The sequence below is a fragment of the Sceloporus undulatus genome, chromosome 2, assembly GCF_019175285.1.
Source record: "Sceloporus undulatus isolate JIND9_A2432 ecotype Alabama chromosome 2, SceUnd_v1.1, whole genome shotgun sequence".
NCBI classification, from domain to species: domain Eukaryota; kingdom Metazoa; phylum Chordata; class Lepidosauria; order Squamata; family Phrynosomatidae; genus Sceloporus; species Sceloporus undulatus.
The window spans coordinates 242,349,588-242,363,342 of record NC_056523.1 but is presented as its reverse complement, the minus strand read 5'-3'; the positions used below and the strand labels follow the sequence as shown (position 1 = coordinate 242,363,342).

General features: G+C 40.3%; 1 protein-coding gene across 4 annotated transcripts in view; it reads left to right on the top strand.

Annotated features, from left to right (window-relative positions):
- Positions 1-13,755, top strand: part of DMRT1 (doublesex and mab-3 related transcription factor 1) — an 87,373-nt gene that overhangs the window by 61,712 nt on the left and 11,906 nt on the right. The gene's annotated exons all lie outside the window — the stretch shown is intronic.

Here is a 13,755-nt window from a genome sequence, read left to right as displayed (position 1 = left end):
GACTTCCAGCAAATATCAGGATAGTTGAAGTCGCCCATCACTACTACCTCTCTCTTTTCTGACTGTGTGGTCATCTGTTCTAGAAAGATATCATCCAATTCCTCAGCCTGACTTGGGGGTCTGTAGTAGACTCCCACCGTAACATCCTTGTTGTTTCCCTCCCCTTTAATTTTTACCCAGATGCTCTCCACCAGGCTTCCATGATTGATGTCCTGGATCTCTTCACTGGTGTAAGTATCTCTGACATATAGTGTTATTCCTGCTCCTTATCTTCCTCACATTGCCCTTCCAGAAATTTAAAGCCATGTTATATTCCCAGTGATAATATAGGGACTGCAACAGAATTTAGGAATTTTCTATGAGTATAGAAGCCCCCTCATACACATCCTTCCTCCAGGGTCTCCAAAGCACTGCCCTGGTAGTGTCCCCTCACTGAGAAATCTCGGGAAATAGAATATCTATAATACTGTAGGCCCTGGAGACTACATATCCTATGATTTATGATATTCTGGTTACTGCTTTTTCCTTTTGCTGTTGTTGCTGTAACAGCAGAGAGGGCTAGCAATAGGGCAAACTCGTTCATCAATGGGTCTAAACCTTAGCAGAGTTCAGACTTGAATAAAGCAGGTTCAGGACATTCCATACTGAGAGAGATGCTCTCTGTCTCATACACATACCAGTTCCAATTCTGACCTTTGTTGACATAACTATAGGCAGATGATACTATGAGACCAATCCTGCCAGCAAAGTGGGGAGAGAAAAGTACACTGGGTTTACATGCTCCCTTTTACTTGTTATAAGCCATTTAGTGAACGATTGCTTATTAAGCCATTTTCACATGTCATTTAGTACAGTGTTCCGTGATCCTGAACTACAAGCAGCTGCCAAGACATGCAGCCCTGCTGGAAATTAGCTTGTGCTCTGCTGTGGGAAAGGCAAGGATAGAGAAGGAAATCATCTGGCTGGGCAGTTGCCTATCCTTCCTCTGCCCTCTACCCATGGTGGCCTGTCGTGCCATGGCATATCATTTGTCTCTTAATCATTAGGTTTTAATCCAGCTCCAAAAAGAGGAGTCAGAATAGCTAACATGGGTCCAAAACACACTGCAGAAACAATCCAGTTTGAGACTGCTTTAATTTCCCTGGCCCAATGCTAGGGAATTCTGGGAACTGTAGATTTGTGACACATTGAGCCTTCTCTATCAGAGAGCTTTGGTGCCACAATAAACTACATTTCCCAGGATTTCCTAACATTGAACCAGTGCAGTTAAAGCAGTCTCAAACTGGATTATTTCTACAATGTGTTTTGGACAATCATTAATTTTCAAGCACGTATAGTAAAAGCATAGCTTAAAACAATTCAAAGCAGAAAGAAAAAGGACATCACAAAGGTCAACAGCATCAGGGAACAGACAATGAGCTCCTGGTGAAGTCAAAGTCAAAAACAGATCTTTAACCAGCTTAGGAAGTTAGTAAAAAGTGGCCAAGTAGTTTTCCTACAGCAGAGTGTTTAATGTGTTGGGGCCTGCAACAAAGGAGACACTTGACCGTGCAACCAGAGGTGATGGAATGCATGGAAAGGCCCAGCTCCACATCAATGGACAGCACCATTTTATGGGAGAAGGTAGTCTATTGGGTAACCTAGTCCAAAGCCATTTGGGACTTTCTGAGATAATGACCACCGCTTTCACTTACACCCAAAAGCAGATTAACAGCTAGTGAAAAGTGTTCCAAATATTTAGCTCTGGTCAAAGGTTCTTTTGGGTCAAACATTTTTAACACTTGAGAAGCTGCTTCTTAGGCTGTTGTATTCCTACCTTGATGTGTGACTGTGGCCAGAACCACAGCTCAGAGTAGTTATTTCAGTATTACAGTTCTTAGAATGGCTATGGGATTCTGGACTTGAAGATTAAAAGACCCGACTCCCCCCCCCCCTGCAAAAAAACCCACAAACCTTTTTCCAAGCACAGTTGGATCACCAAAGCAGTCTAACCCAGCTTCTGCTGTCCAAACAAGACCCTGGTGTTTTTCTTCTTCTAAAGTTTTAAAAACAACCTGACTCTTGATTGCTGGATCAGCTGGCTTTGTGACCAAGACCCCTGCCTTTTCTTTTCTTTTTTCTTTTCTCTCCCCCCCCCCCCCCCCCCCTTTGGCAACAGGATTAGTTTCAGCTGCTTAGTTCACATCCAGTCCACAAAGAGTTTCCAGCAGTGATTCAGAGCCTTCTTGAGATAGAAAAGAGAAATGGTGGTGCTTATTTTCAGAATATTCAACATAGGTTTAGAATTTTTCCTTAATTTTGTTACCCAGAATCAGCAAAACCACAAACAGGGAATGTGACATTTTTCCAGGCCACTTTCCTGTGGCTGTTCATTTGGGTCATGGCTTGCTTGCAGTGACTTCTGAACTCTGCCTACTGCTTCATACCTGAGATACCAGTTAGGCTGCTTCCTCCCTCACTGTGAAATAGGGGTGAGTCAGAGCTCACTAATTATCTCGGTTTCCCCTTCTCTCTTTGCTGTCAAATCAGTTCAGCATCTCTGTCAACTGAATGGGAATATACAAAGTGGAGAGGCTAAAAAGACCTTGGATTTCTGGCATTTGTAGATGGAGAGGTTGTTGATTCAAAATAACCAAGCGGAATTAATCTTCAGTGTTCCTGATGACGTAAAGAATCAGAAAGTGAAAGAAGATGAAAGGCTGGTTGTCTCAGGATAATTAATGTCTTAAGTGGTAATTGAAGTGGGCCAGGACAGCTGTGCACCTCAAGCAGCGAGTTTAAGTGTAATATTCAGAGTTGTTTAGTTCAGCTTTGTTACCCCACAATATGTTTAAATGCTCCTCCGTACTCGTAGGAGAAGTGACTAAAGAGTGGTAAATAAAAAGTGAATATTTTCTGTCCTGTCAAGTGTGTATGCATGTCTATATTAGTATGTGCCAAGATGAAGTGGGGGATTGTAATCGGAATTGGTGATTGCAAATTGAGAAACAGTAATATATATGTGTCTTTTGCTAATGACTGGAGAAAGTCATGGGTGGTTGGTGACATTACATCCAGATGAAACTCAAAAGCTTGAGCTGCAATTCTGTGCATGCCTCCTTGGGAGTAAGACCCTTAGTCATGCATGTTTTCACATTTGTATTTACACTACAACCTATAGCAGTTTGATCCACTGAAACCGTCATGACTCTGTCCTCTGGAATCCTGGATTTGTAGTTGTGTGAGGTACTTAGAAATCTGTGGTTCAGGGGAGCAGACGAGAGTTCTGTAGCATAAAATTCTAAATACCTTGCTACAAGCTCCAGGATTTTGTAAGATGGAGCCGGAACAGTTAAAAAGTGGTGCGATATTGCTATTAGTCGTATCATTTCTTCTGTGCGTTTTCAAATAAGTTGACATGTTCTCAGCATTGTTTGCATATATAACTCTTTATAACACATTTGCTTTGTAGATCTGATGCTTTGAGACACCAAAAGGAAGAACTCTTGGAGAAGCAATCTCTAAAGTTTGTTCTTATTTACATGCTTTTAATGATGGGATCTGGTTACTAGTGAGTTTATTTTCCAGCACATAGCTCTTCAGAGGCAGAGCTTAGGCCAAGTACAAGTTGAATAACCTTCAGAAAAGCACTGCTGTCCTTCTGTCGGCCGCTGTCTTTGAAAATTGCCTGCAGAGTTAGTGAGCAGGAACAGTTAAGATTTACAAACAATGATGAAGCTTGTCATGCATCTTTCACCATTCATCATCTGGGTGCCGTGGCTGGGCGGTGAAGTGTTCTTCATAAAAACCAGCTCAGTGTGAAATACACCTCGCTGCAATGTTTACTGCTCTGAAACTCGTCAGAAGCCCTTTATAGTAAATCCAGATTGCGATGTGACATTACAGTATATCATTGCACAGCGTGGTGGGGTTTACACTAGGAATGAGTGCAGTTCACACCAGATGAGATGTCGAAATTGAGTTATGTAGGAATTTGGCTGTTATATGAGGATAGCTTTTGTTTTCTCAAGACTGAAAAGTTAGCTTTATATATATTTAGATAATATATAATGTGCTTTAGTTTCTATATATATTTGGATGGGGGTGGAGGTACATACCACAAGTTGTCCTTGGTCATATGTATGTGTAAGCATGCCAGTGCATTTGTGTGAGCGTATCTTTTCTGTATATGGCATACAGAGTTGCCAGTGCTCATATCTGTACAGTTATACAGGCTGAGTCTCCCTTATATTGGATTCCGAAATACTCCAAAATCTACAATTGTCCATGTGGATGGCTGAGACACTGACACCTTCGCTTTCTGATGATTCAGTGTATACAAACTTTGTTTCATGCACAACATTATTTTTAAAATCTTGTGTATAAAATTCCCTTCAGGCTGTGTGTATAAGGTATATACAGAACATAAATGAATTTCATGTTTAGGCTTTGGTCCCATCTGCAAGATATCTCATTATGTATATACAAATATTCCAGAATCCAAAACACTTCTAGTCCCAAGTGTTTCAGATAGGAAACCTGTATGTGTTTTCTAGTGTGTTTTGTGCTCTCATATGCTACCTCTGTGTCTTCAATTGCCTTTTCAGTATATATTCAATTATACTGAATATAAAATCTCTGCTGTCCTTGTTGGCTGCCATCCTATAAGAGCTATGTGAAGACCTTCCAGTGGTCAAATTGCCATGAGCACCTCTATTTATGCTGCCATAACCCTATGTAATACTAGCTCAGTGAGTTTTGGTATTCAGTGGTGTTACTTTTAAACATATTCTGGGGGAATGGCCCAGTTTTTTAAAGTGCCAGCTTGATAGTCTCTGCTCAAAAATACAAATAATAAAAAGCCCACTTGTTTAATTCTTAGTCTTCCTAATTGCCAGATTTAGCTTTACAAAATGTAGTTTAAAAACAGAATGACAAATACATGCTTTCTCTGTCAACCCTCTCCCAAAATGGAAAGGGAGATTGTTTTTTGTGTGCTTCCCAACAAGGCTTTTGTTGTGTAATTGCTGTGCTTCATTAATGGAATTTTAATAGGGAGAGGGTCCAGATGACATCATCTTCCATTAACTTGCCCATGGTTTCCCACTGCTGACTTTTTCCCTTCCTTCCCATCAACACTCTGTTTAGCAGGTAAAGATAGAATAGATGCACACTATCTTTGCACTGGTGATGTTAGGAGCCTGAGTGCCTGGCCTAGAAATACCCTTAAATTCTTTTTGAGATTCTGCTTAGGAGATTCAAATTCCATTATTTAACAGGGTGTATCTGTTCAGTAGCAGTTTGCAAGTACTCATTTTATGGGTCTTTGTTCAGAATTTTGGAAGATGGAAATTACACCATGTTGCAGATTTCTGAAGAATGGTATTCACTTGCCCACTGATGATCTTTTAAAATGAGCTCATTAAAACTCTGACAGAGAAAGTGAGGGTCAGCAAGTGGTTGGATCTGAGCCAAATTTAGACCTGTGTTTGGGTTGAGGATTTGCTGCATTCTTTTGCATTCCCCATGCAAGCTTGAGGGGGAAAGAGAGCAGAAAGACAGATGGGAAGATAAGGAGGACACCGTCAATGTCTACATTCCAGCCCTATAAATGAGCCAGGGAGGATGTAACAGCAGGTCAGCTCATGTTCTTTTTAAGCCCCATATACATAATCCATCAATTCTCCTCCCTCATGTTACAACCAAATTCACTCATCTCCCTCTTGGTGCAGATGCAGTGAGCTTCCTCCTTCCTTTCAAGTTCAATACTATGGCAGCAAGGAAGAGGAATTGTCTCTGTTAACCTCCCTACTTACTCCCTCTTTCTAGGCCTACTGGAAGTATGGCAGATGGCAGACAAGATGAAGTGCTGCTATTGCCAAACTGCTACTATTGCCACTATTATCCAACAGGCAAGTGGATAGAGTTTGGGTTTCTGTTACCATATTGGGCTTAAAAATGAATGGAGAGAAGTGCAGGAGATAAAACTTAAGTAATGGACCTCATGCCAGAGATGAATTGCTGTAGATGTTGGATGGTGCCAAGTGCTGATATCCCAACACTTCAGTTTGTTGCTGAACAATGCCACTGTTTGCTTTGGAGGTTTTATAGTAATAGTAGCATTCTGTTCTGCTTTGGTCAGAATGTACCTGGAATACTGTGTCCAGTTTTGGGTACCACCATTTGAATGGGATATTGACAAGCTGGTGTGTGTTCAGAGAAGGGCGACCAAAGAAGTGAAAGGATTGGAAACATTGCCCTGTGAGGAGCGGCTTGGGGAGCTGAGCCTCTTTAAGCCTGGAGAAGAGAAGTTGAAGAGGTGACATGATAGCCATGATAAATTTTTGAAGGGACGTCGTACTGAAGATGAAGCAAGTTTCTTTTTCTTTTCTTTTCTTTTTTCTTTTTTGGCTCCAGAGAATAGGACCTGAAGCAATGGATTCAAACTGCAGGAAAAGAGATTCCATCTCTATATTAGGAAGAAATTCCTGACTATTCAACAGTGAAATACACTGCCTTGGAGCATAGTGGAGTCTCCTTCTTTGGAGTTCTTGAAACAGAGGCTGGATGGCCATCTATGGGGGGGGGGGGGTCTTTGCTTTTGTCCTCCTGCATGGCAGTGGGTTGGACTGAATGGCCCTTGAGGCCTCTTCCAACTCTGTGATTCTATAGTATTGGGAGACATGAGTGCTTTGACAGTATCTTCCAAAGGCAATCTAATAGAATCCCAGGTATATAGGAATCATTGATGGATCTGTTATCTGACCATTGGTCCACTAGATCTACTGTGGCTTACTCTTTCAAAGGAGGCATTGTTGGGTGTAAAGTGGCACAGACACTTTTGCCAAGCTTGGAATGTATTACAGTCGGACTTCCGTATCTGCAGGGATCCATCCCCCCCCAATACTAAAATCTGTGCATGCTCAAGTCCCATTTTAGTTAATGGTGGTGCAGCAGGTACACTAGCACGGCTGCTTGCACACACCTCCATTAAGAAAACAGGGGGCTTGCCGTCCACAGATAGTTAAATCCACAGCTGGCAAGTGTGCCAATGCAGAGGGTGGACTATAATTGAAAGTGAAATGATTGCCCAAATTTCACTTCAGTTTGAAACTACTACGTTAAAGGTTATTATTTTAATCATTTTGCCATCAGTTCTTATTCAAGTTCCACTTTCTTTAGATTTGTTGCTTTTTTGTTTGTTTTTTATAATGGGGGATTTCCATCCTTGTCCATTTTAAGTAATTTTAATTGATTTGTTTAATTTAAAAGTAACATGCCACTAATATGGTTCAGAGAAATGACTGAACAAATTATTTTTATAATATTTTTAATTACCTTTAAAATTATCATTAACATTATAGTTTTTAAAGAGAATATGTTAAACTTACTCACCTTTCAGTGTGCCTTTGTATCCAACCTGTGTCTACATCACCTACTTACAACTGCCGTATGTTGGCCAAGAAATTTATATCACTTCAAGCAAACAAGTCATTGGTTAATACCAATGAACAGGAGATAAAAGCACGGTTCAGAATCATAGAGTTTAAAGTAATTCCAATCTCTGAATGTTGTTGTTTTTTTTTTAAAGAAAAACCTTTTTTAAAGAAAATATCAGACACCTAAACCATGTTACATCTCAAAGACTAAAGGTCAGTTCCAGCCTTCCTGGAAAGAACATCCCATAGCTGAGGGAATGCTTAAATAGAGCTTTCTCTTTCTCAGTACACTTTAAATGAAGGTGATATTTGTAAAGGGGCAGTTTCTAATTGGCTTAAATGTGCTGATGTTTTAGGATGTGGGTACCACCTAGAGGACAGGAGGATCTCTACATCAGAACTCTGTGGCCATGAAAGCGAAAAGCTGGGTTATAACAATATGATCCAGTTAGTAATAGCCATATGCTGGGTATACATTGTCTCCTATGCAGGAATGGAGTCTGGAGCAGATCCTCAGTATATTTTGGAAAACATACAGAGTGCCTTCCAGACTGCACATTGTTCAAAGAATTCACTGACAAACCCAGCCTCATGTCAAAACCCAACCCTAAACCCTGAGGTCAAATGTGGCATTCTGAGATTTCCCAGAAGGCTACGTATCCTACAGTATATTAACATTTTTGTGATTTCTCACACTATAAAGTGGTATAGAAATTACTTTTGCTATTTATGTAGGCATTTCCCCCATTCTCAAAGACTGGAATGCCTCTCCTGTGGTTCAGTTGTGTCAGTACTTGCCTTCCCTCCCTCTCTTTTTGAATTTGAGCTTGTAACTGGGAAAGTTTCCATGCCCTCCATATAGATGACCCTAAATCCCATTTATTAATAGCACTAAGAGTGTGAAACAATCAAGGGCCTGGGCTTTGAAAGAAAGTGCTTAGCATCCTGGAGTCTACCTATTGGAGTTTCGAGTGTGGATGTTTCACAGGGAGTAGGCTGCTGACCTTTCCTTTATTCTTACAGCAAAAGAGTAGGAGGTAATATGAGTGATAGAATCCACACATATGGGAATGATGTCTATTTCAGGGAGTGCTTTTGGAAGAATCAGTGGCTGTTACTCTTTCCTTGTAACATTTTGAAATAATCTCTTTCTTCCAAAGTCCTGCTGCTTTAGGCTTTGCAAAATTTGGTTTTTTTGAAACAAATGCAAACTAGATTGGAGGGAGAAAGGAAATAATTAGTGACCGTGCTTTGCTTCTCCACCTGCTTATCTCTTTCTCTCCCCCAAAATTAAAATGCCACTTGATCACAAAGAGGAGCCTGTGAGGAAACAGCCTAGATTGAAGAAAGGTGAAGGGGAAGGAATGATGAAGAAACCTGCCTCAGAAAATAAGGAACCTTTGCTTGTTGATTATAGTGCTTACAACATCCCAGAGTTGTCAATCACCCCATAATGTTTCTAGAAGTGAAAAGTCAATGTGTTGTTGTTTAATTTGACATGACTCTTGAGCTGCGGAAAAGCATAATCGCTGCAGGGGACAGTTAAGTAACTGTGCTCCATGTCAGCCTGTCTCGCTCCGACTACTGCACTAAACGTTTTGTTGATGAGCAATAGATTTGGTTAAATACCAGGATAATTGCTAGCTATAGCACCCAGTGCTCTTGTAATGCCTTGTACGACATCAGTACTACCTCTCGCCTCAGGCTGTTGGAGGCTTATTCACTAAAGAGGGCACTTATGTTCAATTACGTTGTTCTCTTTTCCTTTTTGAGAAAGCAATTGTTGCTGAGCCTGATGAGTTATAATAAATTATATTTCCCCCCCAAGACTGCTGAAGTAGATCAGGCATGCAGATGCTAAAGGTGCTGTTGTGAGTGATGCGTGTGCATTTGTGCTTGTGCGTGCACATGTGCATTTCTTTACATAACAGAAATGAACCATTCATAGCAGAAATATGTCGACCTAACGGAAACAAAGATTCTTATTTTTAAACTCATGAACACGTTTAAAATCATAACTTGTAGAGGTAGTATAAAAGCTAAATACTTAATTCTTCATCCTCTAGAAAACTGGTTCTGTTTACTCTGATTTTTTTTTGGGGGGGGGGGGGGGAAATTGGGTTGGGTAACATTTATAGGAAAAAACAGCTTGGAAAAATACATTTTTGGATTGTAACTCCCATAATCCCCTAGTCAGAATGGGATTCTTGGAGCAGTAGTTTGAAAATGTAAATTCCAAGCTCAAGGGGAACCTGTATTTATGTCCTTTATGTACATAATTGTGATTATGGAAACAACATTCTGAACCTCCACAGTGAAATATATATCAGATATTTTTAAAAATTACAATTGTGAATGTCCTTATCTAAGTAAAAGTATTTGAGCAATCTTATAAAAGTTCTGTATTTTACCAAACAGTGCCCACTGGAAGGGGAGATGAAAATGTGGCATTAACTTCTGTGTACTAAAATATTTTGAAAAAGCCAAGAAGCATTGTGTGTCTTCCCAGAACATAGTCTTTGGAATGCTTCATATTTTGGTTTTGGTTATCATGTTCAGGAGAGAAAACAGAGCATATCTCAGATAACAGAACAGAACCTAGGAGCCCTGGTGGTGCAGTGGTTAAATTCCTGTACTTCAGCCACTCACTCACAAACCACAAGGTTGCAAGTTCAGTCCCAGCCAGGGGCTCAGGGTTGACTCAGTCTGGCATCCAAGGTCACTAAAATGAGCACCCAACTTGTTGGGGGCAATTAGCTTAGACATTGTAAACCGCTTAGGGAGTGCTTAAGTGCACTGATAAGCAGTATAGAAATGTGCTTGCTATTGCTGTCTCCCTTCTTTTCTGGAATGCTTTCAGCCCAAATGAACAGGCAGAGAGTGATGAGGCCCAAGTTGGTTTTATTTGTTTCCATTTTTTTTTCTTTTGCATGAAATTACAGACTTGTGTATGTTACTTTACAATGGGTAGAGTGGCTGGTTGTTGGTGAAGGTGGCTTATTGAGTGCAACTGAGTCATGCTGGATCCAAGCAGGTTGTTCAGTACTCCCTTCCCAAGTTATATTTGCAAACTGAAATGGTACAGAAATTGCTGACAATGGAAGAAGGTACTGTTGTAGAGCTTCTTCATGGCAAAATGAGGAAACACACAGATTTATGCAACCAACCATTGGTGATTTCCCGTCTGTTTTGCAGCTCCTTGGGGTTGGAGACTGAGGCGCAGGACAGACGGTCCTGAAGCACCATGCCACCGCCGATTCTAGGGTTAGGGATCACGCACCAACTGCATGGTCCCTAACCCTGGCATGGTGGCAGCCTAATGACGGCATCCCATCTACATGGGTGCTGCCATCTTGGCGTTAGCGACGTGCAGCATATACACATTGCAGCACGTCGCTTACGTCACAAGTGCATTCATGGGTCAATGTAAGTACTGTACTTTAGCTCGTATTTTTAAAAAGAGCCATCCCCTGGTGAAAGGCAAGATTGTAATCTGTCCTAGAAGCACTCACCCCCCCTCCAGCCTTTAGGATGAGCACAAACAGTTATGCCTGCTGGAATTTTATAAGTTCTTTGGCATCGCTTTCCATTGCTTCGTCCTTTAGCTCTTTTGTTACATGCCCCTTCGTTTTATTCTTGATTTATCTATGGATTATATCAAAATTTTGCCCCCCCCCCAAACTGTCTTCAATTTATAGATGAGTTTGTCTCATAATCGAATATATACGCTAACTCCCGATGAACATAAAGGGACTGGTTTACTGATTCTGTAAATCTGCTGTATTTAAAAAAATAAGTTAAAGGAAACAGGAATGTTATTTGTATCAAAGATCATGTTTCAGGGAACTTGGAGTCAAAGTGGAAAGAGTTTTCAGTTTTTCTTTGCTAATGTTTTTCTGTTTGTTTAATTCTGTCACTTAGAACAACCAAGCCTTTTGACTAACTACAACTGCAGGCATGACCTGGGAAAGAACGCTGTAATCCCTGATGGAACAGATTGAATAAATCCCTCTATTCATATCTCTTTTCTTGCTCTAAATGCCAAGATTGAAATGCTTTTGCAAAGTAGGTCAAAGTGTGCTTGCTAAGTTGGGGGGGCATTTTAGATCATCGTAATCTTTTAAATGGTAGTAAGAAGAGCAGTAGGTCAGCAGTGGCAAAGTCTTCTATAATAAAATAACAGCTGTGGATGGATATAGAACTACATGTTACCATAAATGTGAAATTATTAGTGTTTTCAACAGCCCTGTACCCAGTGATACCTCCAAAATTGCACAGAAGCCTATGTCCTCACATTATTTGTTTCAGTGATTTGGCATGGGATGTACATGTGAGAAATAGGTATATATCTCATGGTGTTTGCGCCTTTAGAGAAAAAGATGAAGAATGGATCTGTTAGTAAACAGTCTCTCTCAGCAGCGTTAGCAGAGTAATTTGCCTCAGTGACTGCAACTAGCTTAAGTTTAAAAATACAGTAAACCCAAAAAGCCAACAGTTTCAACTTACAAACTAAAGCACTTTATTAATTGCTTTTAGGATGTGCATATATTTGAAATAATTATATCCTAACAAGCTAATGGGTGGGGGGGGTGAGCCCCAGTAAGCTTAACCTTTAACTTACCATCTTGAAGCTGAAGGAATAAAGAAAAAGAGAGGTAGAGAAGGGGAAAAATTATTATATGACCACAGACCCTAAAAGTTTCTCGGGTCACATGGCCTAGTTGCTTAAAAATGCACAAATAATTTCTGACCATGCTTTGCAGTAGATAGGTGGGCCAATGGACAAATTTGAACTAAAGAGCTCAGGATGAGTATAGGCATGAAGGGTACCCTATACTATCTAAAATCCCCAATTGCTATAACAGCAGTGAAAGAGGAGATGAGAAACAATGCTTGATTTCCCAACAGTATATTGGAATGTACATTGTGGTGTCAGCAGGACACAAATGCATTTCTACACAATAAAGAAAAGGGAGGAAAACCTTGATACTTGGCTGCCGTTTTCAGCATTGGCCTCTCAGTCCAAAGCTCACTGCAGAAATAATCCAGTCTGAGACTGCTTTAACTGCCCTGGCTCAATGCTAGGGAATTGTGAGAACTGGGAACTGTAGTTTTATGAGGCATTTAGCCTTCTCTGTCAGAGAGCTCTTGTGCCACAATAAACTACAGTTCCCAGAAATCCCTAGTACTTAGCTAGGGCAGTTACAGTGGTCTCAAACTGGATTATTTCTGCAGTGTGTTTTGGGCCATAGTTCAAAGGTAATCCTTTGTCTGAAAATAACATTCTCCATGGGTCCAGACAGCCATTATGAACACTTTTGTTTTAATCAATTTTGAATTGCCTTTCTTAAATTGATAGGACCTTCCCGAATTAGCCAATGCTTTCAGAAGGATGGCCCTTCCTTGGCCTTGATGCATTTTATCTCCATAATAGATTAATGTTAGGTTTAGTATGCTGTTTGTGTATGTCATCTCAGAAATCACACATTTTCAAAATCTATATTCACACTACAGATCTTTTTGTTATGAAGACTTCATCTTGACCTTATGGTATGTCACTGTTTTCTTTTATTATTTTATTTATCTCAGAAGCGGTTATTAAGTTCATTGTGACTTATTCCCAGATAAGTAGGAGTAGGATTGCTTTCTTAATGCAGAAATGAACTTTTACATCTGTATACTGAGCAATCTGAAAGGATGAATCCCCCCCCCCATATCCCTGAATAAGAAGGTGAAAGATCTTTAATAAATTGCCTGTAGCACTTCAGAGCTTAAAGCTTTTTAAAAATTGCTTCTTATTAAGAGTCTAATGGTTTTTAAATGTAAACACAAAGAACATTTTGCCTTCCAAGCATGACTATCCTAGTGGTTTCTCACATCAGTAGAAACCTATTACGTTTTCCAGGCCATTGACTTACAGCAGATCACTCAAGTTAGTCAGTTCTTTGTATGGTGTCAGTCCATTGATGACTTTATTTTGAAGGCTATATATTTTTGCTTTGTATATTTTTTCAGCATGATTTTGGCTTAATAGCTTTTGCCCAGATAAAAATACATACATTTATACCACACTAAAGCTGAGGCAACAGTACTATAAGGCTTGGGTAGCATGTTCCTGGGAGACTGTCTTTGTAGTTGTGCTTAGCTAAAGGCTACCTGCACTGCTTGGGCAGTGCCTATTTAGTCCAGTTCCTTATGAGATGAGAGAAAATAATTGCCTCTGAGTCGCTAGGAGAATGAGAAAAGGATTGAACTGTGTGTTTTGACAAAGCTGTGTTTCAGGTGATCTTGAGCCCTGTTCCAGGACTCCGATTCTTAAATCTGTTACAGCCTCCCT